General features: G+C 44.3%; 1 protein-coding gene across 2 annotated transcripts in view; it reads right to left on the bottom strand.

Annotated features, from left to right (window-relative positions):
- The window catches only part of LOC111245994 (uncharacterized), a 93,382-nt gene that overhangs the window by 51,843 nt on the left and 18,908 nt on the right, over positions 1 to 22,631 (bottom strand). The gene's annotated exons all lie outside the window — the stretch shown is intronic.

The following is a 22,631-nucleotide window of genomic DNA, read 5'->3' as shown; positions in this document are numbered from 1 at the left end:
CTTGCAGTTTTCCGGTGTAGCTGACTGTTGCTCGCGGTTGGCTGTCCATAGTGTGACCGCTCAGTGCCACCGTCTTGGATTATACGCACACCAAAGCTACACGTGAAACTTTACTTGCCGCCCGTTTTTTTTTGAAAAATTTCATTTTTAGCATTCATTAGATCAGGGGGGCGGTTGACGTTTTCGTGGAATGCTCACACACGAAATAATAGGTTTTAAATATCAATGACACATATGCACGCATGCAAATACACACACCTTAATGAATAAAAACAACCAAACGACACTGACGTAACTGAATTATTCCGGAGAAAGAGCGAGGACTGAGGAACGATCAACACGTTCATGACATGTGTCTCGCTGTGATGTTATGAGTGGATCGGTTACCGAATGATGTTTTTTGATACCTTCACTATTTCATCTTTCTACACTACGTACGCACGGAGAAATATACACTGTATTTGCATATATTATGTGTGTGTGTGTGTGTGTCTGCTATATCATAGCTTTCCCCGACAGTCCTGCGTGGTTGACAACATAAGCTGCTTCACTGTAATGAAGTAGCATCTAGGAACAGTAACCTTTCGACGATACTCTCACTAGTCAGACTCGGCCGACAAGCGGCGCACGCAATGGTCCTTGGGGGATACCCAGACGGCACCGATATCGCATGTAGCTGCTGTTTAGCTCCCTGGCCTCCTGCTACTGGCACTGCTGCTGTGGGCCACCATTTGACCCAACTCGGTTCGACGCAAGTCCGCGCCTGACTCAGCCCTTATTAGGTGAACACGAAAAAGCCTTCGTTGCAGCCCCGATAACACAGATTCTTATAGCAGCGACGACAAACGAAGAAGGACGAAAAGATCAGCTAGGAAAGCGACACGAAGCAACCGTAGCAGCAGCAGCAGCAGAAGATAAGGGAAAGCTGCTACTGCGTCAGGCAATGAACGAACGAACAAACGACGAAGAAGACGCCGATGATGACGACGAAGCGAAAAAAGAAAAAGGAATTGGCTCAGCGACAAGAAATGTTGTCCATGTTGACGGCAATGCTAGAAGCAACGTCGGTCTCGGCAACGTAACCGAGAAAGTGGCGCACGAATAGGACTCTTCGAAGAAGACTAAGCGGCGGGCCAATAAAGGTTCCGGTTGGAATCCACGCCTGGCCCGCCGGCGAACGAATGGAGTCCGTAACCTTTGGGCAACAGACAGGATCGGCTCAGCACGCCTGAATGTGCACCACCTGCCAAAGCCGTCGGCAGCAGCAGCTAGCTCACCGGTCAAGCCAAGCCACGACTACAGCGCCAAGTCTTACGATGTCGATCGGCTTTCTACGCCCCTGTTGGCTTCGCCCCCTAGCCTGTACACAGACCCGCATAGCCACCACCTCCGACAACCACGGACGGCCGCAACACAGTCGATGCCGAAGCAACAGCGGCCGCCTCCCGTTGCCGCCGGAAAGGCGCCAGGGACAGGCAGTAAAGCAGGCAACCGACGCTGCTCGGTGGTACCCGTACCCGCTGCTTGCTCTCCTTAAGTAGCAGCAGAGGCTTGTACTCCTGGTGCTACAGCTCGTATCGCTTGTGCTGAGTCGGCTGCTGTTGATCATAGGGGCCGACGTAACACTGAGACGAAACGGGTGACAGCCACGACTACCGTCAACAGCGCCAGTACCGCAGTGTGTGGGCTGTGGTGGCTCGGCGGCGGCCACGCCCGGGTTTCTCGCAGTTTTCGAGGCATGGGAAACAGGCAAAGGGAAGTGGGCTGTCAAGGGCACCAACCCCGAAGTAAGGCCAAGAGAAGGATGTCGGCGCCAATGGCGGTGGTGTAAAGCGCAGGCAGGCAGGCGTAGCTTCGAGAATGTGACTGCTGATGCACTGAATTCATAAGGGAAGAGGAAGCGGGTTGAAAGGAGCAAAAAAGCGATGCGTACGCTTACAAATGCCGGACAGCGCATTGCATGAGAGATCGCTGGAGGCGTGGCGTTGTTAGCCAGTGACAGAATGTTGGCGACGTGTTTTGGGCATTCTAAAGGCAAGGAACTGTTGGCTGAAGGTTTCAACGAGCAGAAAAGATAACGCAAAAAGCGAAGAAAGTAAAGAACTCTCGGCATAGGCAAGCTACACAGAGGGATTGCTTATTGAACGGTGACGCGTCGGCCCTGTGGCTGATCCATTTCGACTTGCGTCGATCTCGCACCTCCTTCACTCTTTCAACCCCACGAATATCGGCGGCTACTACAATCACCTCTAGCACCACCATTCCAGGTCAAACTGCTTTTATCGTATTGCCTCTACCACTTGGTCAGAGGCTGCCGGTCCAGCGTTTAACCCGCACATGAGATCTGTGTCTGTAGGGTTATTGCGCCAATACTGAACATGATCCTCATCACCCCTTCAGTCGTCCCTGTTGACACAGCTAACATAAACAGCACCGACTGCAACCCAATTCGGAACCTGCTGCATTTCTAAGATATGGCTTTTCGACATCGATATCCAGAGCATATTTAAATTTCTTAAAATATTCTTGTGGACAGGTTAGAACGGGCGACCGTGTGCAAGAGTGTTAGGGTTAACCAACTATTAGGGTAACTAACTCGAATACGTTGATTCACATCTTCAGAACTTGGTGGTCTGTTGGGTATGGTTCTACTGAGTGACTCTTCCGATGTTTTTAGGATCTGTCTTAACCCGATTCGGTGTCCTGGTTGAGATGCCCGTCGTGTATAACTGCCTGGCAAAGATATTCCGTGCGATGGAAACATGCTTGCGGTGGTTGTACCACCCGCCGGCAAGATGGAGCAGCAGGCCCCAGCTTATGTCTAAGACGACGAGGTCGTCGCTATTCTAGTCAGCGCCACATACTCCTACCAGCCTTCCTTGCCGAAACTGTCCTCAGCTTTTCAGCCGCCACTGCGAGGCACTGTTCGTTGCAAAGATCGTTTCACCCGTTCCCTCCAAAACACGCTGCATTGTGATTCGCTACGGCTCTATAATCGTAGCAGCAAGCAGCATCAGCGATGTTGGCGCGACATCAACAACGAGAGCAACAACAAGCGTCGAAGCGCTAATGGACATAATGGTTTCTGCTGTTCATAAAAAGGGCGGCCACCTCTACCTTCGCCGTCGTCCGTCCAAGTCAGACTCACTATAGCTCTAGTCCGATACAACGAGTGTCCTTTAAGTTGTTTACTTGTCCTCTTTGCACGCCACCCGCTGCCGCCAAAATCAGACGCCTCAACATATACCCAAACCGCTCGCTATGGCCCCGTTCTTCTATTTCTTGCGGAACATTAAAAAGACAGGCATGTGGTATAGCCTCGTAGGCAGGCGAGATTCAGACAAGCGGGCTGTTTGGAGTCCATGTGTATATATAACAAAGCTTAACCCAGGGCAGGCGGAGCTAATTTAAGCACGCGTGGCGCCGAGTTTTAACTAGATGCCGCATATATTTAGCTAGAATGAAATAGGTGTGTATATGGGGAGAACGTTCCAACACTAGCAATTAAAGCCGATCGGGTTAAAGTGACCATGGTCTGAGGACATCTCTGTTAAACGCAGCCACCTGAAACAAAAGTGAATTTTCGGAAAAATGAAAAACAATGAAATCAGTTGAGGTCCGGCGAAGAAAGGCGAGTTGTGTGGAGTGAGTCGGCTATGGGCACGGTAAACGACGGAAGAGTTAACCGCCAGGCTGCATAGGATGAGAATGAGAACCATATCGTTTGTGCTAGCGACCGTCCTTCCATTACAGAGCTGTTAAGGCTGTAACTGAGCTCGCCACGGAGGTCATTGCACCTTTCATGAAGACTAAAACGGCTATCAGTCCTTTCGAAAGGCTTAAGCTGTCGTCACTTTTCCAATTTCTGCGTCGTTAGGTAAAGTTATTCTGGTTCACTTGGAAAAACGAGACGGGCCTATATAGGGCAATATCGAATGCGTGCGTCAATACCAAGAAAATAATCTGAGTTAGCCATTAGATATGTTAGTACCATTACGATGCGAATTCGTCGAGGCGAAATTCAAGCCTGTCGACAACAACTCATCAACAATATACACCCGATCTGGGTTCTTAGATTTCTATTCGAATGTACTCAGTTGTATGAGTGGGAAGCTACCGAAAGCAGCTGCCAGCTGGCGGCAATCCTATACCTTCATCGTTTTCCGTAGTGCCTTATTGTTCACTCACCCTCAACAGCTAGTCACCCACGGGCATTGCTAGCAGGCAATCGGTAAGACCTTCTGTCTTACCGTTCCTTCCCTTCGGCACCATATGCCACTCCGTAGGTAACTACGGTAACATCATATAGTCCACGACTGTAGAAATTGGGTCGGTAGAGACTACAGCTGGCTGCAGCTGATAGCAGAATCAGCAGCGACAGCGGTGTCACTAGAAGGGTCCGGAGAGGCTAAGGTGAAATTGTTTGACAAACCCCTGGGGCATTGACATGGAATTAGCAGAAATAGGCGGTAGTATGTGCTATAGCCAGCGCCGTTTCGAGGCAGTTGGAGAAACGGCAAATGCACAATGTAGTGATAACTTACAATGTAGTGAACATTGTTTAATTAAATTTATTTAATAATAAAAATAGTTTAACTAAAATAAAAATTGTTTAATAAGCATTGTATAATGCAGTCAGTACTGGAATGAACCGTGTGAGGTGGAGAAGGACAAATGGCCGTAGCATCTGAGTAAACTCACGACGTCCACTTGGCTAAGGCCGGAACCGAGTGCTTCCTCGGCCAGCTAGAGAAACCGCAGCCACCGATAACGCACTATGAGCAAATCAGGTAGTTTGTGCGTATTAAAGCCACTGGCTGAATATACTTTGATTGACTAACTTGCTTGCGAACAAACCCATTGAAGACGAACGCGTTGGCAGAGACTAATATTTATAGGACGTTTCGACCTCTGTGGAAGCTCCAATTGGCCTCTCTCCCACTGCTCTATGTAAGTCGACCAAGATAGCCTCTACCTTTATAAACTGTACTAACTAGCTCACCAAAAACACCACTAGCCAAAGTAGTAAAAGCACATGTAGTAGTGGTGGTAGCTGTAACAAGAAGTAGACAGGACGAGAGACTGATTAAGCTCCTGGGACATCGACTTGCTAGAAAGCAAATATCCCAAAGGAGTACCATAGCGCTAGTGTGACAGATGTAAGCGGTGAAGGTGGAAAACGTGAAGTTTTCGTCACCAATTCGGCTGGCCCCTGACTGGCAGATGCTTGCCGAGGTTGATGCTTTTGTTGGTGGGTGGTTACAGGATACTGGTACGCTGTGTATATACTTTACCATGTGATGAGAACATATTTCTACAATAAAGCTAAAGAGCTGTCTGTATATGTCCAGTTAAAAAGCGGCCAATTGTGGCCAGGAGTAATGAGTTACTGGCCTATTTCTAGTGGTGCCACCATAGTTTCTACGGTTGTCTATTGTATGTATATAAGTACATAGAAAAGAAAAAAACATTTCGGAAGCGCTTAATTCATTGTACAGGGACAGCTCAAACTTGTCTACTTGGCTCAACTTACAATTTATTAGTTAGATTTAGAATTAGTAATAATAAATCACATGATTGCACCTTATTGATAGTAGTGTTTTTGCAGTTAATCATTTGTAGTATAAATATGTAATCAAAAGTGACAAGTGAACCATAGAATTGCGATCTTCCGTTTGATAAGTTTCGTCATAAACTTTATGGTCCATAATTTCTTGCTGCTCAACAGACCAATGAGAGACCCCACAATTTGTTACCGAACGTGACTAAACCGTGCTATTAATAATAATAATAAGCAAAGGTGATCAAATGAGGCGGCATGTAACGGCAGGCCAGAGAATAGCACGATCATTAGCAACAATATTCTAATCCGCAGTGGAAAATAGATCCAAGTGGACTTGGGAAGAAAGAACTATGCCATTAAGCGCCCCGACACGTTGGTTCTTTCCTGCTGCCTGGCTTCGCAGCTTCGTCATTTTCCTCGTGCCCATTCTGCAACCCCAAAACAGTTCTCCCTGTTACGCCGGGAAACGCTATCGAACAGCGAATACTCGGACCAGCCCTTGGCAAATGTACGACGCTGGCGAAACCAACGGCGACAGCGGCAGCTTCGAAATGGGCCGACTGTAGCGGCATTGGACAGAGTTCTACGAGCAGCAAAAACGCAGAGTACGAGTGACCGCGGATGGAGCCGGAAAAGGCAGAACGAGAGGGTTGAGGGAACAACCCCGAAGGGGAGCAGGCTTCGTCTTCTTACGAACTGCTGTTATCGCTGCTGCCGCCGTCACTTGGGGAAAGATAAGGACCTCGCGCAGCTGCCATGGCATGCCGAAACTGCTATCACTTCGGAGTCGACAGCGGCCTGAACCCTTTGAGCTGGGGGAACGCTAGAAGCAACCCTAAAGGGTTAACATCCGCTGACAGCTGACACGAAGAGGAAGAAGCGAAAATCAAGGCTAGAGTGGGACCGGGAATAGTGCCGCTAGTAAATGGCTTTTTGTATGTTCGCGTTACAAATTTTAATGACTTTTCTTTCTGCGGCAGCCAACGTACCGGCCCGCTGCTAGCCGGCGTCCGCCTGCTGACCAGAGGTTATGTGGACAGTAGTGGCTGTGCAATGAAGCAAGAGAAGACCGGGCCACTGAGGAAAAACATGCGGACAGAACGGACAGACTTGGTGGACAAACCGAGGCAAAGAACGGCTTAGGGAAGAAGACAGTCGAAGGACTCTTAGAGGGCTAGCGGTAGATGGTCAGACTTTACCGTACTTAGCCAGCAGCCGCTGTACCAATGTCCCGAAAGAATGAAACGTAGATGAGCGCTTAAGCCGTGAGCTTTATGATAACTCCGTCTACCTAGACCTCACTTCTGCTAATGCGAACTGCGGACCTCCATAGGTTATCTAATATTGTTTGCTCTCATTGGAGTTTTAGCAGGCATCATTTAATCAGCTCAGCAGGTTCCATGCGGCCGATTTCCGAAGAAGAAAAAGAAAAGATATATTCGCACTTACCAAAGATGATAGTAGCTATGCCTAAGGTGATAATGACTGACCGGATTAGAATTTCCTGTGCGTCGCTTATCGCTTATGGAATATAATTCCTAGATGGGCGTATTTGCCTAGATCAAACTTGTCAGGATGGCCGAAAGGTTTCATGTCCTGCACGATATAACGTACGGACGTAATAATAGTAGCCATAGTATTTTATTGCAATATCGTTGTAATTAACACTACCCCTAGCTTTTGTCTAGCTGGCATTATCTCAAGGGAGCATCTACACGCTTATCGCAGTCTCTTCCGTAGATACACGCTATGTCAAAATGACAACATCGACAGGTGTTTATAACTTGTGCGCTGTTTCAAATATGTCCAAGGTAACGTATTGAAAAATGAAGACTTTCGGCCTTACACCGCCGAGAAGTATGCGACCACTAATTTCGTAGATGTACCTCTAAAGGACAAATGTGGCCTACTCTAGCGTGTACGAGAAATTGTAAAATAATGATATTGATTGATAATAATAATATTGAACCTATTAATACTTTTCCTGGGTCCTTTTGCTGTAGTCATCCGCGGAATAGCAAATTAAAATAACAATAGATTAATAATATCTGACTGCTTTGCGTGACGTATCTCACTAGCATCGATGAACTTCGTGTTCAGACTTGGTAGTAATAAAATGAAATTGTTTTGTAATAACCATAAAAACTAATGGTTCAAAAACATAATGGCGTATAAAAACCAAAGACATCTTATTCAAGTTATCGCATAGAAATAATTACAAACATAATCCTAAAATAGTTCAACAGTACAACGATGTTCTTTTCATTTTCGACTATACTTCGGCAACTTCGGTCTGACGTACAGCAATCAGATACGATTTAATATGCCATCATCAATCAAAGTTGTTGACAAATAGGGCTAGTTGAAACGAATCTACATCCTCCATATTCGCACTTTGACTTAGCATCTCGCTTTTCACGGCCCATTTATGCGCCCTTCGGAACCACTTCAGTGCGGAGTTAGCCCCATCTGGCCATCATGTTTGCCCACTGCCTATTTAAGACTAAGCAGCCGAATGTTCTGACAGCGACAAATGTGCTCTTCAAATACTGAAGATAAACGACTGCCGGGATTTGCAAAAATATTAACATCGGTCATTTTCTCTCACACGATACGTATGACATAAACGGTGCCCACGGTGATTATCCAGTTCAATCCGGCGCACGGTAACGGCGGACGTTGTCTGCAACCATCCGGGAAGTTGCTAACGCGAATCGTTATATTACTTCAAAACCTAATAAGATACTTCAAGGGGTGAAACGGCTACCCCATAAAGATTAGCGTCTTTACGAGCGTCTTATAGACGTTTACTCTGCAAGCAGCATAAGGTCAAAAACACCCCCAGTTCGTTCACTGTTTGTTTTTATTTTGTTGCTGATATATGACGTTTCTCAGTGAATCAGGGGGATGGTGCGCGGCCTTATTTTGCTGGCGGAAACGGCCAATTGCAACGGCAGGTCGCAAACATTTCGTGACAAATACACATTAAGCATTGAAACAGACGAAGCAACTAGTACTTAACGTGAGAGAACTACTAGGCTGATGGCTCATAGAGGGCTTTGTTAAATGCCGCCACTTCACACGTGAAGCTGGAGAGGTGTTAACGTGGCTCAATTAGCGAGTTCGACGAACGTTTTCTCTTTTCATTTGTCCACGGAACAAATTCGCGATGTCGTGGTCACAACGTGCCTACCGTACTTGTCAAACTGCTGAGTCTTTCCCCGGTGCGGTAAGCGTTACTTTAGGAGCGGCATGTTTGAACGGATGAATTGTATGTTGATAGACATATATTGTGTAAGGGGCTAACTATTTGATTACAGATTATGTCTACAGCTTCGCAGTCGTGAGCAAACACAGCCTAAATCAGTAAAATCGAACAATATATAAATAACAGTGATATTCAATGGTGAACTACAAGGGCATTGGTTTTATTTTTATTAGACCCAAGGTCTCTTGAAACCTTCGATTACTTTGATCAATAGGGTCTGCCACTAACATGTGACACGTTTTACAAGTCACTAGGTCAAAGAATAACCAAAGTTGTCCATCGTCGATTTCCATCGAGTGCATTTTGTTCCCATGAGGTAGAAATGAAAGTGATATATAATTAGCTTCGTTTAGCAGTCCATGTCTTGCTATGGTGTACTGATCATATACAATGACTGCGTGACGATCTTCGCACGAAATGCCTTCTTCGCAAAGTTATCTTGCCTAATTCGTTCTTATCTAGCAATAATATTCTACGACTGCATATTATCCTATTCAAATCACTAACGCAAAGGTGTTTTGAACGGGCTCAAAATGCATACAACTTATCAATTGTGTATTCCAAATTAACCTAGGTTAGTTACTGTCCATGTCCGCGTACGTCAGTAGTAGTGTTTCCAAAGGTGTCTAAAGTCAAATCTCTATTAAGGATATGTGAAGTGTGCCTGCTTTATTGTTCGCACGAGGTGACTTCAATAGCAAGTAATTTAAGGCCGAAGTGCCATGTGGTGTTTAATTTTTTACTTGTACAGAGAGATCAAGTTGGTTTCGAAGATCTCCTTTTTATTGTGTTGAAACTATTTTTATACGAATATGTAGGAGGCGTGTCTATGCGAACATGACACAGTTAAGCTAATGGCTGCTATGTGAGGCGTACGCGGTGTAAGGTACATTATCCTGTTTTAATAAATAGGCATCATATGCATAGGAAATCCTGTTTACTCTATGAAGACGCATGTTGGGCAGTATCTACCTTTTAAACATGAGCAATACTACAGCTCACACAGGTTCTGCCCGTAGGAGGTAGCTGGAGGTCGTAAGCGAATTACGAGAAAATATCAGTTTATGATCGCAATACGATCGTTTGGAAAGGCGCCAGAATTTGTTGTTTTTATTTTTCCATTTCAAGTGTCTTACGTTCAGCTTCACTTTCTTTCAAGCGGCAGATGGTTCTCACGACGTTTTGCAGTCTCTTCTAATGCGCTTCATCGGGTTAGTCAAGCTGCTTCTTGGTCCTGCTCTGTTTATGACAATGCAGAGTGAGAAACAAAGACTATGTGTGTTTTATTTACAGAGCTTCAGGGGCCCAAAAGGACTATGAAGTCGTTTCTTTTGCAGTCTCTCCACTGGTCGTATTGCAGCTGTACACAAACCATCACAACTCCCACAGAGAAGTTGGAAGAATCGAAAAGTACGACGGGGTGCTATGAGCCAGGGGCATGGAATTGGCGATCTCGGCAAAGCTATAGGACGAAGGACACTGAACACAGCCGGAACTGCTAGCAGAGGTGAAAGGAAATGCTTGGAGTTGCAAGTGGTTTCACTGATGTGGCATTTTTTGCGCAATGACATAATCGTATGTCGTACTATTACGATGTGATGCTGTACAACCATACGATGAAAGGCAAGCGTTTGCCATCAACTATAGACTCGTTACTACTCTTGAAGAGGCAACATATCGATAACGCTGCGTTTATATATACGTGTCTAACGTGTAAGCCTATGTTATTCTGGACAATTGTGGAAAACCTATTCCAAGTTAGACTTGACGGTGCAGTGGTGAGGGCGTTATGGGCTGAGAAAAACAGGGCTAAACGTTAATTCCATATATTTTTGCCTGAGTCAGGAAATGTTTCGAAGTAGTAAATATGTCAAAAATAGACTAAGTACATGCTATGCTAGGATGAGATCTATTATAAAACATATGCACGCATAACAAACGAAAGAAGTGACGTGTTACGTAAACATCTGATGCGTCTTTGACGGCTGGTTGTCTATGTCCAAAGTATTTGTTAGAAAATCGGAAGTATTTCCATTTTTCAAACGATGTTCATGTAAGAGTAAAACTTTCTATTGTAAAATGTAGATAAGGAAAACGTATTCATACACAGTACACGTAAACAAAGCACATCACGTCTGCTCTGAGGATTCCAATACGACGGACCTTCCGGACAAATCAATGAGGTTACCTCTCAAATACATAGAAAACATGCTTAGGATTAAACACATAAAACTATACATATATAGTTGCTGTTTTCTTTGCAACTATTAAAGATTATTGTAGCACCTAAACATTTTCCAGACCACCGAAGTCATTCAGGACCCTGTCGTATTCATCATTATTCAAGACCTAACGTTAGTTTTGACGGATAAATCATAAGAGTCAGAGCAAACTTCTTTTTGACGGTTCAATCAATGCGGATGCGTGAAAGATATCGAGCGCACAAGTCATCAACTCTTTTCATTTTTCCCTTTTTTTTTTTGCACCTTCAGCTAGCCTACCCAGCAAGCATTATCCGGCAAACTTGCACAGCTTCAATCTGAAAGCTACGTATATCAACAACCACGGATGGATAATCTTGAAAGAGGGCCTGGCTCGTTCGCTACGTTTACTTGCCCCCGTGCCACCGAAACAGCTGTCGGGTCATGGACCCTCTTCTCGACGCATTCTTTGTTGATCTTTGCATTACGACAGCAAGTTTCCATTCTTTCGCTTACCAACTACTAGTCCTTGCAATCTATCTGTATAGTCTGTGGCGCTGTGGAAGTCTAGAATTATTCTACGTAGAACTGTTTAGAAGTAGAAGAAAAAAAAAACAGAAAGTAGAAGCCTTTCTGTCTGTGGCTAATGTTTTCGCGTTGCCCTCCACTGGCTCAGTATGACAGCTGTAAAGGTGCGGAACAAGGGCAAATTCTAGCCCTAGTTCAGCCGTAGAACCATGAAGTGGAGCACGAACGTTTGGCGGAGAGTCTTGAATTTTCGGGGTTTTTTGTAAAATCCAAAGTGGTGGTTTTATAGGCATAGAGCTTATCTATGCTGGTAGGGCATCGCCAATACTGCTGCTCAAACTTGTTCGGGCTTCAGTCACTAGTCAGTCACAGCAGAGGTAACGTCAGCAGCCAGCAGAACTTTTGCAATCGTTTCCCCGTATTTGGTGCACTCTTGGTTTGTGTGCTTGGCCTTTTCTAGTAAATGTTAAACACCATCTTGAGACATACACACGTGCAAACCAATGCGTACAGACACACCCATAGAAAGTCCGGGTTCAGCTACACTCCGGGACGTTGCCATTCTGGTTCCGCTGCCGAAAAAGAGACTTTGCATGGGTGAGCTATACAAGGAAAAGCTTAGGAAGGTGCGGAATAAGGAAAAAGGTAAGAGGACAACTAGTTTTTTTTATACTACCAATGCATCGAGCGATATTTGGAGTGGTAAACGAACGCAAGGAACTAGGGAGCAGCTAAAGCAACGAAAGAGAATAGGATTGAGAGAAAAGAAAAAATAGGAACGAATAGAAAAGCTATGGTACTCTTACCATTCCTGCCATCGTCATGGTCGCCTTGTGAGTGAAACTGGTCCATCGCTCTGCGTGGCCGCAAGTGAAGGCACGCGAACCCGTTTTCTTCCTCTGTTTTAAAATCTCCTTTCTTTTTCGTCTTTCTCACTGCCGTTCATTTCTACTACCAGCCCGCCGGTGCCTCTGCTGGCGCTATTACAAGCAAAACATCGCAGCCAGCAGTAGTGTTACTTCTACTACTGGCACAATCTACGCTTTTTTCTTGTCCGTTCCCGTTTTTGTTCTTTTTTTTCTATTTCTCTCTGTTCGTGCTATCCCGATTTCGATGGCAACCGGACTCCGAGCAGCTGGCAGCGGCTTTTGGCAAAAGTTTGACCGCCTTAAGTTGACTCGGCGTGAAGCCTGAGTTGCAGGATCGCTAGCAGTGCGAGTGGCACCCGTGGTTTTCTTAGGAAGTAGGGTATCACAGACGACGTAGTAGCAAGATAGACGTGTATCGAAAGAAGAACAGACAGCACTTTCTGCATGCGTTTGCGTATTCATACGAGGCGTAGGAATCGCCTCCTATAGTAAGAAGGTATATTGGGGAGTCGGCATGGCATGGTGTGGTGGGGTGCATAGCGACATACCTGTACATAGAAACGTGCCTGTACATAGAAACGTGTCAAACCGCTGCTGCTGGATGCCCTTGAAGTGAGCAAGGAGAAGCCGATAAAGACTTGAGTCGGTATTTGTGCCTCCATCATCTAACGTACTGCTGCTATTAATGCTACAAGGATGACTTCGGAAACTACGGCCGTAAAAAATTAGCGTGAGGAAGTCTGCAGGTACGTGGTACGTGGCGACCTTTCTCGTGCATGACGGGGCCTGTACTCACCCATAGCATAGGGCACGTCTATAGATTCGAATGTGGTAACGGTCATGTAGAAGGACATATTGATTTGAACCAATAGTTTGCTAGTGCAGTTGTACCAGGCGCCATACAGACAAAGTGAATAACGTGAACCCGTATTTGGGTTGTGTGGTTCACACGTAACACAAAAATATTGTGTTATTTGGGATTTACTCCGATTGCAATAATAATGTCGCTGGTAAAGGTCGGTAGTTTTTAGTCACAGGAGAACGGATATGGAATTTATCTTTGAGGTAGCACCATCCGTTCCCCTTTACCTACTCCAATAGCCATGAATGAACGCCAACAGCAACAATAGAAACACTGTTCTGTGTAGATAATGTTCACAGATCTTGCTGTACCTTTTTTTTCCCTATAGAAGACATGTATATGCAACAAATCCAGGGCGTATTTACGGTACAATAAACATATGCATGATACACACGTTATATGAATGTACCATATACAGAGGCGTAATAGTGTGCGACAGAGTTAACAGATACTGGCCCGCTCACTATTGCCTAAATGATCACTGCCGACAACCAAATGAAAGCGGTATTTGTGTGAGAATCAATCGATTTGTATAAGAATATATATACGATGAATGACATCAACGCTGCCTATCGACCGCTGCGGACACTGGACGAACACAATAAGGCTTTTGTGCCTGTGCTATGTACGCTTGCGTGTGGAACATTATGTGTGTGAAATGTTTTTGAGATTTGGAAGAGGTTTTTGTCAGACATTTTGAGTTCTTGTGAGAATTTTATAGCAAGAAGCTTCTCGATTTCGCCGCCTTGGACACGGGAACTCTAGCTAAACTAAATGATTGTATTATCTCAGAGATCCGGAGGCAAATTTACGCTCATATTGCGATAATATTTAGGCGGAACTAGCCAGGGGTCGCTGACGTAAGCTTCATCAATGACGCAAAATGAGGTTGAATGATAAGGTACTAATATATAGTGCATAACAGATGTTATTATGCTAGTAAACAACTTCTGTAAAGACTAAACACTGAGGAACTGCCTAGCAAGATAAGTATTTCGATAATCGATCATTACGTGATTATGGCTTTATTGGCCTAAACCGATTTAACCTATAGGACTATCCTTACGTCGTCCCATAAGTTTTAGCATGTAGAAATCGTACATTACAATAGGAAATGCTATCTCGTAACAACGTTGAACTCGAATGGTCGGCTCGTTATTGCATATTACCTACTTAATAATATACGCAGTAAATACCAGCGAGTGAATAAATAGCTTTAATAACTAGCGTATTTCGAATACTCATCGTGCCATGTGTGCTACCATTTGGACGACCAATACAGCGGCTTACTACCAAATGGCCCGTCGTACGCGACTGAGCGAAAATAGTCCTTAATCTAACTCGTTGGTGACGTTTGTAGCAGAGGCGTCTTTATCTTTAGCAGACCGAGCCCAGGCCGTCGGATGCTTGTGCTCTTGTGCCTTAAATATGATGTACTGGCAAGCAGGTTTCGACAGGACTCAATTAGCTTGTGAAGTACTTACCGGTTTCCTACCGAATACGATAACCGTATTTGAGATGCCTCACATGTAAATGGACATCCGTATATTAAATAGAAACTTGCCCGGTAACTGTTAAACCTAGATATATGCGGTGTGATCCAGGTGGAATCGACTATGCCGTAAAGGTTTGGAAATTTGTAGGTCCGCGTAAATTCGAGCAATTTGCAGTTACGTTTAATCATCAAACCGCGACCATTTTTCGCGTAAGTAATATATATATATATATATATATATATATATAGGGTTATTATATGAGGTGCTCTGTATAAGGTGTAAAAGTCCACTATTCAATATATTATCGTATTTATTGTGGGTACTGTAAAGCGTTATGGTGTTCTAGTGACAATTCGTCTTTAATAGTAGTAGCCACGTGGAAACTCTTCACTGTTGAATTCATACTCTGGTTAGTGAATGAAGATGTGTGACACCAACTGAGGCTCGAGTTTTGTGTATTTCGTTGGTGTAACCCTTAAAAGCCTGCTAGATGAGCCATAGCTCGTCGGAGAACCCGTTAGTGTTATATACCCATCATATGCAAATTTGGCTGAAGTAACCGCTCATCGTCTTCGCAGTACAGACTTTCGATGGTATACACCTACAACGCAAAATAGAAGTCTTTTCTTCGGAAAACGTGTTTTTATATGGCGTGTCGTCATAGAACCTGGGCTTATTCGCGATATACAAAACGAACAAAGAATACCTTCTATTCACCTATATGGTCTTCCCTTTGCCTAGAAAATCTAACGTCGTAGAGTTAGCCTAAATGTCGTTAGCATTAATCGAAACATTAGTCGCAGCTTAAGCAAAGTCAGTAATTTTTAAATAGGACAGATCTCGACCGTTGGTTTGGCATCGTAATTTAGATATCATCGTTTGTAAATAATTATATCACGATTGCGAAGAATCACAAACACCTAACCACAAACCGCCGATAAACCCAGCACACGTGCGGCAGAAGTTAACAGAAGGAATCACAAAATGGCGACGGACGGAAATTGTTTTCATGCTACCTATGCTATCAGGCGTATTAGGTTAGCTGCCATCACGGAACGGAGCAGCAGGCAGGTGAAATAGGTTTGTATAACCTAGCTTTTCAAACTAATCATATACGAAACAAAAAAAGTTATCAGCTGACAATACTGGATTATTTGACTTTATTCGTACTACGTATATTTATATTGCCAGTATGACCTTTACTAACCTCAATAAATACCTATAAAAAAAAAACCCACTTAATCATTTGGTGTACACATAGCTCGACTAAATAGCTTTCAAAGCTATACAACCACGGTGCATTTAGGTGTGCTGCTTGATATTTTATGAATTGGCTATACCTTACTCGAAGCGTAAAACACTAACGTTTCTAACTTCTCTATAGACGATCAACAGTTACAGTGGCAAGAACGTAGATGGGCAATTTCAGACTAAGAGAACCTTGGATCTTGATGAGCGTGGAAAAGTTAGATAATAATTAATTTCCGCCCGAATCTCAACGACACGGTAATTTTGCCCTGATGAGTTTGATTTTCTTTACGAAAAATTCGCTTTTGTCGCATACCGGGAGTAGCAGAAGAGCCCATGATTATTAATTACGCCAAATCCGCTAAGGTGCTTGCCAATTTAAATCTACTACCCTGTATATCCAACCTATATTTATAACTATTATTTGTAACTTTGCTTTGTCTGGAGAGGCAGCTAGCTCTGAGGAATGAACTACCAAAGATGAAAAAATAGTGCTACTGCAGTAGAACGATCGTAGTCAACAAGCTCACGATAGCTCGGCAAATAGTTCTATTATCGAGTTCTCTGAGAATTTGTTTCCTCTGTCGAACATTTTCTTCAATGAGGTCAGATCAGGCAAGCACTTCCGCACTGTTGACCCTTACTCATTCTTTTGTAACCTGAAAATCCACGGAAACTGTTGGCCGATGAACGGTGTGCCGAAATCGGCTAGGGCCACATGAATTAATTCATACTTGTTGGAATATAGTCTAGATAGTGGAAGCAGGATAAGGAAAATATTAATAATTTTAATATCCTGCTACTGTTGTCTCGTCTAGCAATCGAGTCAGTAATATCCTCATAAAAAAAAAACGTGTTTTTGTGCTAGTTCAAACACCTGTTCTTATCCGGTAACCGCTGCAATACTCTGCTCAACTCAGACTCGTATTTCTCAGTTTCCACCGGAAGCAGCTCTACTACAAGATCGACGATTTGCCGGCCGCGCCAAACTGGTTGATTAACCAGCAAACGATCGATACCGAACCTATCATGTTTTATCACCGCGGCGTCGATCATCCACTAGCCTTTTTTCCGTCATGCACAAGTCCCTTACCTGGCCTCGATTCCGTTGTCCTCCACACTAGTATAATCTTACAGCCTAAGAGCTGAAATGATACTTCAACGGACTGAGTGCATGCGAACCATTTATGACAACTGTTAAATGTAGAGTACCTGTTACTGCTACTGGTAAACTCGATACTCGAGGCAACTTCGTTGTCGCCCGTCGATCCGCGAAACAATACTGCAAACCATAACGATAAAGCAAGAGAAACTGCCAAATGGGCTAACGTAAAGTTACACCTAGCTAGTTCGCCTTGTAGCAGCATTAGCCCCACTCGGTCAGCTACTATTGTCCATTAGAAGTCAATCCGGCCAGGAAGGAAGGGCCAGTCTCTCACTACCGCGTTCCTTTGCGACAGTACCGATCGTTATTCAATACAACTCAATACATACACAACGAGCAGCGCCGATACGATACTCGTCAAATTAACGGGTGCCGTCGATGGTCGGTCGTCGTACGGTTAAGTTCCAACACAAGGGAGTCTGACGATAGGCTCAAGTAGAGCCAATGTAAGAAATAACAAAGCTCTTCAACCGATGTAGTCTGATAAAACGTATCGGGTACGCACCAAAAACTGGGTCTGTGATGATTTCGTGCCAGAGAATTCAGGTCCAATACAGGTCTACGGATGAGCCTAGAGGTTAGTGACGCCGATGTTAAATTTTTTTGAGCACCGATGTTTCCACTGGATCCCACTGGTACCAACACCAAGGTAAAATTAAGGGATTTCCTGTTTACTTGTTTCAGCGTTCTTAGTGATACCCCACTTATTATAAATGACTTGTCCAGCTTTATTGCCATCCACGCATAATTTGATCATTCTACGATATGGCAAAAAAAATAATTCAAAGAGAATATTACAGACTGAGATACAGCCAAGAGCGGATTTTGAATTATTTAATATTGAAATTTATAAGGGTAAAAGACAGACAAGTGCACCGGGTTACTTTCGATGCATTGCTGTTGATCAACACATTAATTACTAAGACTAGATAGAAATTCCAGTCGACAATGTAATACTCAGACCGGTAATAATTTCAATAACAATACTCCGTGGTCTCTGGTCGGTAGCGGGTGCTTCCAGGAAACAAATGAAGCTCAATTGATAAGACAACGGAGTATCAGTTCATGCTTTGTCTGTACACGTAACAGACATCAGTCTGGCAGACCCATTTACAGTCGGAGCAATAGAGTCCTTAAGCTTTGATTGGCAATACGTTAGTGTACTAGTTAGTTGAAAACGTTATCGAGAAAAATCCTTTGAGTGCCCATCAAACAATCGCGTGTACATCATCAACGGTGTGAACGGGATAACAGTTGTCCGATTGAATGTAAACCAAACGCGCATATTGAAAAACTGCAGCGTTGTTGTTTGCAGTGTTTGTTGGCAGCATGGATCGAACCCTGAGGACAGACAAAGACGACCATTTTTGATTCCGATTGCAGATTGGGACGCGTCGTTCGGTTCGTAATAGGAGCTTTGGCTCTGATGACGAAAATTCGGCCGAAGCAGGTCTCACAAGGCTCATGGCTGTCGTCGCCAATTTTTTTAAGAATAACCATTTGGACTTGTCTGTTCCTTATTCATTCGCTCGGTTTACCTTAGGCAGCAGAGGACTACAAAATCCACAGCGCATACTAAAAATTGGTCACAAAACCATTTTTTATGGCGGTCTCTAGGGTGCTTACGTTTGCCTCTTCAGTTACGAGATTACGGGCTGGCGCAATCCAAGTACCGACAGTGCGGGAAATGCGCGAAATCGGACTACGCCTATCTGTGGTAAACGCCTAATGTTAAACAAGATGCAGTTACTATATGCCGTCAAAATTTTCTTCAAAAAAAGACGCAAAGAAGTTTGTTGGAGTAACAATTGCATCAAACACTCCAATGACTCCTACCGACTTCTAGGTACTACCACAATTCGCGGGAGCAATGATTACTTAAGGAAACCGCTGATGACCGCAATCCGCACGCACACGATACACGACGCGCCGCTGACGGGTAATACGGTGGTTAATGACGGCCCGGCGGAGATCTTCTTTACCGTCTACGGTCTTGCAGGAAACGTTGTCCTAAAACGAGTCATCTTGGCAAAGCGTATTCATCTTTTTAACGAAAGCAGTTCACCTTATTCACCGCAAATTTTCTTATGCAGATTTATTATAGAAAAAGCCAAAGTCAACTACTTAGGTGGCAACCCAAATGTGCAGGTTAGTACCTGCGGTTATAAGAAGCACAAGGCGCTCTTGCTCTCGGAATTGTATTGGATTCTTTTGGATAGAAAGAATGATGCCGTCTCCTAGCACAGACGAACAGATTTCTAAATTCAGATCTCGGTAAAACATACGATAGAAACTGGCTAGCTTCTGATATCCATATGCAGTTACAGCTTGCCTCTATGTGGATGCGTTGCGCCCTCAGAGAAGTCGTTTATCGAAAACAAGATAAACTATGCTGCACAGAGGCACCACTAATTTCTTTTAGAATCCAAAAGACGGGATGAAACGGCGCAACTCGCTGTTGACCATTGAAGAGTGAATGCTGACACAAATCGAGATGCGTTCCCGTTGCTGTATAGTACGTGTTCACAGGCTTTCTGTGTGTTAGTACACTGAAGCTGATCAATTATTGCCGAGAGATCTTGATGACAAGGGAAAAACGGTGTTTTGCACGCAAAAGGGCTTCTATCAGCTCAAGTGAGCCAAGCCGTTCGCGGACTGTTCGTAACCCTAAGGTGTCGAATAACTCTCGCGGCCTGAACGATGTCATGATGTATCTGCCAACCTGGACATTCATGCAGGGGCATTGATTCAGCCAGCCTGCAACCAGAGGCGAAAAAATGCACCTTCGTGGCCCAAGGTTGTACCTCTGGGCCATAAGATAGCGGCCTCCGCAGCTTTTCCAAAGTAGAGATCATACAAACTTCATGGCTTACCTCATGGCTGCCAAAAAGATAACGAGCTTCCCGGGTCTGGTTTTCAGTTACTGATTGATTCATTTAACATTTACGCAAATCACACGTTCCCTGTACTCCTTAGTCAACGTGAAGGACAACAGTTTTTCCATACCTACCAATTGTTGGTGTTAGTTAACTGACTAGCCCGTTGTGCATCAGTCTCGGGGAATATCGCTTGGTAAGATAAACCTCACTTTGACCTTCCGAACGCAGAGGTCACATTGCGTCATAACCAATTATGGGGTGCAGTTGGATTCTTTCAGTTGTGAAGCAGTTGATAATTTCCATTCACATTGGCATACACCGAAACAGGCAACATTCGAGCAAACAAATACAACAGTGAAGTTTCTGCAGCATGAGGCACACACGCTTTGACTGTGGCAAGGTCACTGACAGCGCGTATTACAAACTCACGAAAACGAATTTGTTTTTGCGACAAGCTTCCCCGACGATGTCCATTTCATCAAAGGCTCTTTTATAGTTGCAGCCTTGGAGCCGGTTGTTTGAAGGATCGCTACGTTCACCAAATATTTGTAATTCTTAGATTTATTCAAATTTTCCATAATGAAAAATTCAAGGGGAATGAAATTTTTCTAAATGGATTTTTTTTCTAAGTTTCTGTTTCAGCAAGTGGTTACAAAATCTAAAATTTAATGGGTAGAATAGTATAGACAAAATGAGTATAGGCAAAACGGACTAAGAACACAACGCTTTGTGACGCGCATACACAATTACGTGAATTAGTCGTAGACCCTTGGGATACGATCGTTATTAACTTTTTCTTTATTTATCCTTCTGCTTTGCAAGGAGCTTTAGTCGCATTCACTATCTCAACACTCATTTTAAATGAGTGTACATTTTCTTCATAAATCATTGTCAGTCTCTCAGCTGAGATGTTCTGTTCGTCCTGAACCAAAATAGTGCACTTCCTATACGTCTATGTCTGGTATAAAATTAGATTAGAACGCTAACTCGTCGGGCGCCTGAACCTAGAGGAATACGACTTCTAGGTCGTTCCTAGCTGTACTTCCCCAACGCTGACGTGGACGCTTTTTCACGGTGGACCTTCCATGTCGGTTTCTGGAAGTTCAAGTGACTCTTGTCTATCGAAAGTGGATGCGCGGCCCGAATTTTAGAAACAGTGGGCCGATCCAATAGGCGGAATCAGGATCTAGCGAGACATGGTGTAGTTAGTGTTCGCGTCAAAATATCCGTGCGAGAAGGTAAGCTTAATATAAACCCATTAGGAGCCTCGCATAGCGAACCTTCTTAGTTGTACCCAGTTTGAATTCGTGCCGTCCTGAAAGCGAGACTTGTTTCAGCCTCTGAAAGCTCCGTAATGTTTCTTCCAGGGTTTTTTTGTCACCGTGACGGATAACGCGACCTATTTTAGTTCGGACGGGTAACGGACTCACTTTAGCGAAACTACATCGGGTACATTCGGACAACCGTTCGACATCCACCATGTCAATCTGGTTAAGCGCCTCATTGGCACAGTCACAAATAGGCTAAGTTCCCATGCAGCGAAGGCCACATCTGCTGCAAAGCTGTTGTCTCTAGTGGAGCCTCAGCTCAGTAAGTTTTCGAGAAAGAGCCTGGACGAAGTGCCGCTTAAACTGTTTGTTGGCTACCAGGCTGTACTTTTCGCAGAACTTTCCAATGCCGCAGAAGTGGAGACGCCGTGGAGACGCGCCGGCGTCCACATTGCTAAGTCCCTAGTCCGATAGCGGAAAATAAAGCATAGCTTGCGCAGGGTAGGTCCGTGTTACAGTAGTCTGGGAACGGCGCGAAGGTTCTACTGGCAAAGGCCAAACGTGGCACACCGAGATTGCCGAGAACTTGCGCTCTGCTATTATGGGCCTTTTAGTCCCATGAGCATTGCACAGCTATAGCATCGCCATTCCTCAACGACGTTAGCTAGCTGTAATTGTCCGTACAAAAATAAATCGGAGTAAGCCCGGTTCAGTCTCATTGCGGTAGCACCAAAATACATTAACAGTAAAAAAATATAACTATGCTAGTGAGCACAGTTACATATAGTGGTCGCGATTCATTGTTTAGAAAAGAGCATGAGAATAGAACGGTCTCTTGCTACCCCCGCCGTCCATTTCAAAATCTTGTTTGTCATCAGAGCACGCGATCACCCGTTGTTTAGTCCAGTAGGTGTTTTCCCTCACGCTTTTATTCTCAACCGAAGTTATTATCATGTCGTAACTAAAAGACAGTTCCTTTATATCAACTACCCTAAGAAGGGAACGGGGCGACCTTCGAAATACCAGCAACGGGCGGCACAAATGATAGTCACAAAGTGCTAAAACACGCACCTACAAAGAGGAAATGCCTCTGAGCATAAAAAGGTAAACAAAATCGTGAAAATAATTGCTGCCGCTGCGACCGCGTATGAAGACGAGAGCGAATTTTGACAGTAGCCAGTCGTTTTCTGTTTGCGATATCTTGCGTAAATGTACGTCACTATCCCTGTAAGCATTAGAGACGAACGATTTCTTTGCATATTCGTTCTCCACAGTCATGCAGAT

Source organism: Varroa destructor, unplaced genomic scaffold (genome assembly GCF_002443255.2).
Source record: "Varroa destructor unplaced genomic scaffold, Vdes_3.0 BEIS01000002.1, whole genome shotgun sequence".
NCBI classification, from domain to species: domain Eukaryota; kingdom Metazoa; phylum Arthropoda; class Arachnida; order Mesostigmata; family Varroidae; genus Varroa; species Varroa destructor.
Note: the sequence above shows the minus strand (reverse complement) of the source record. Positions and strands in the feature narration are given on the sequence as shown.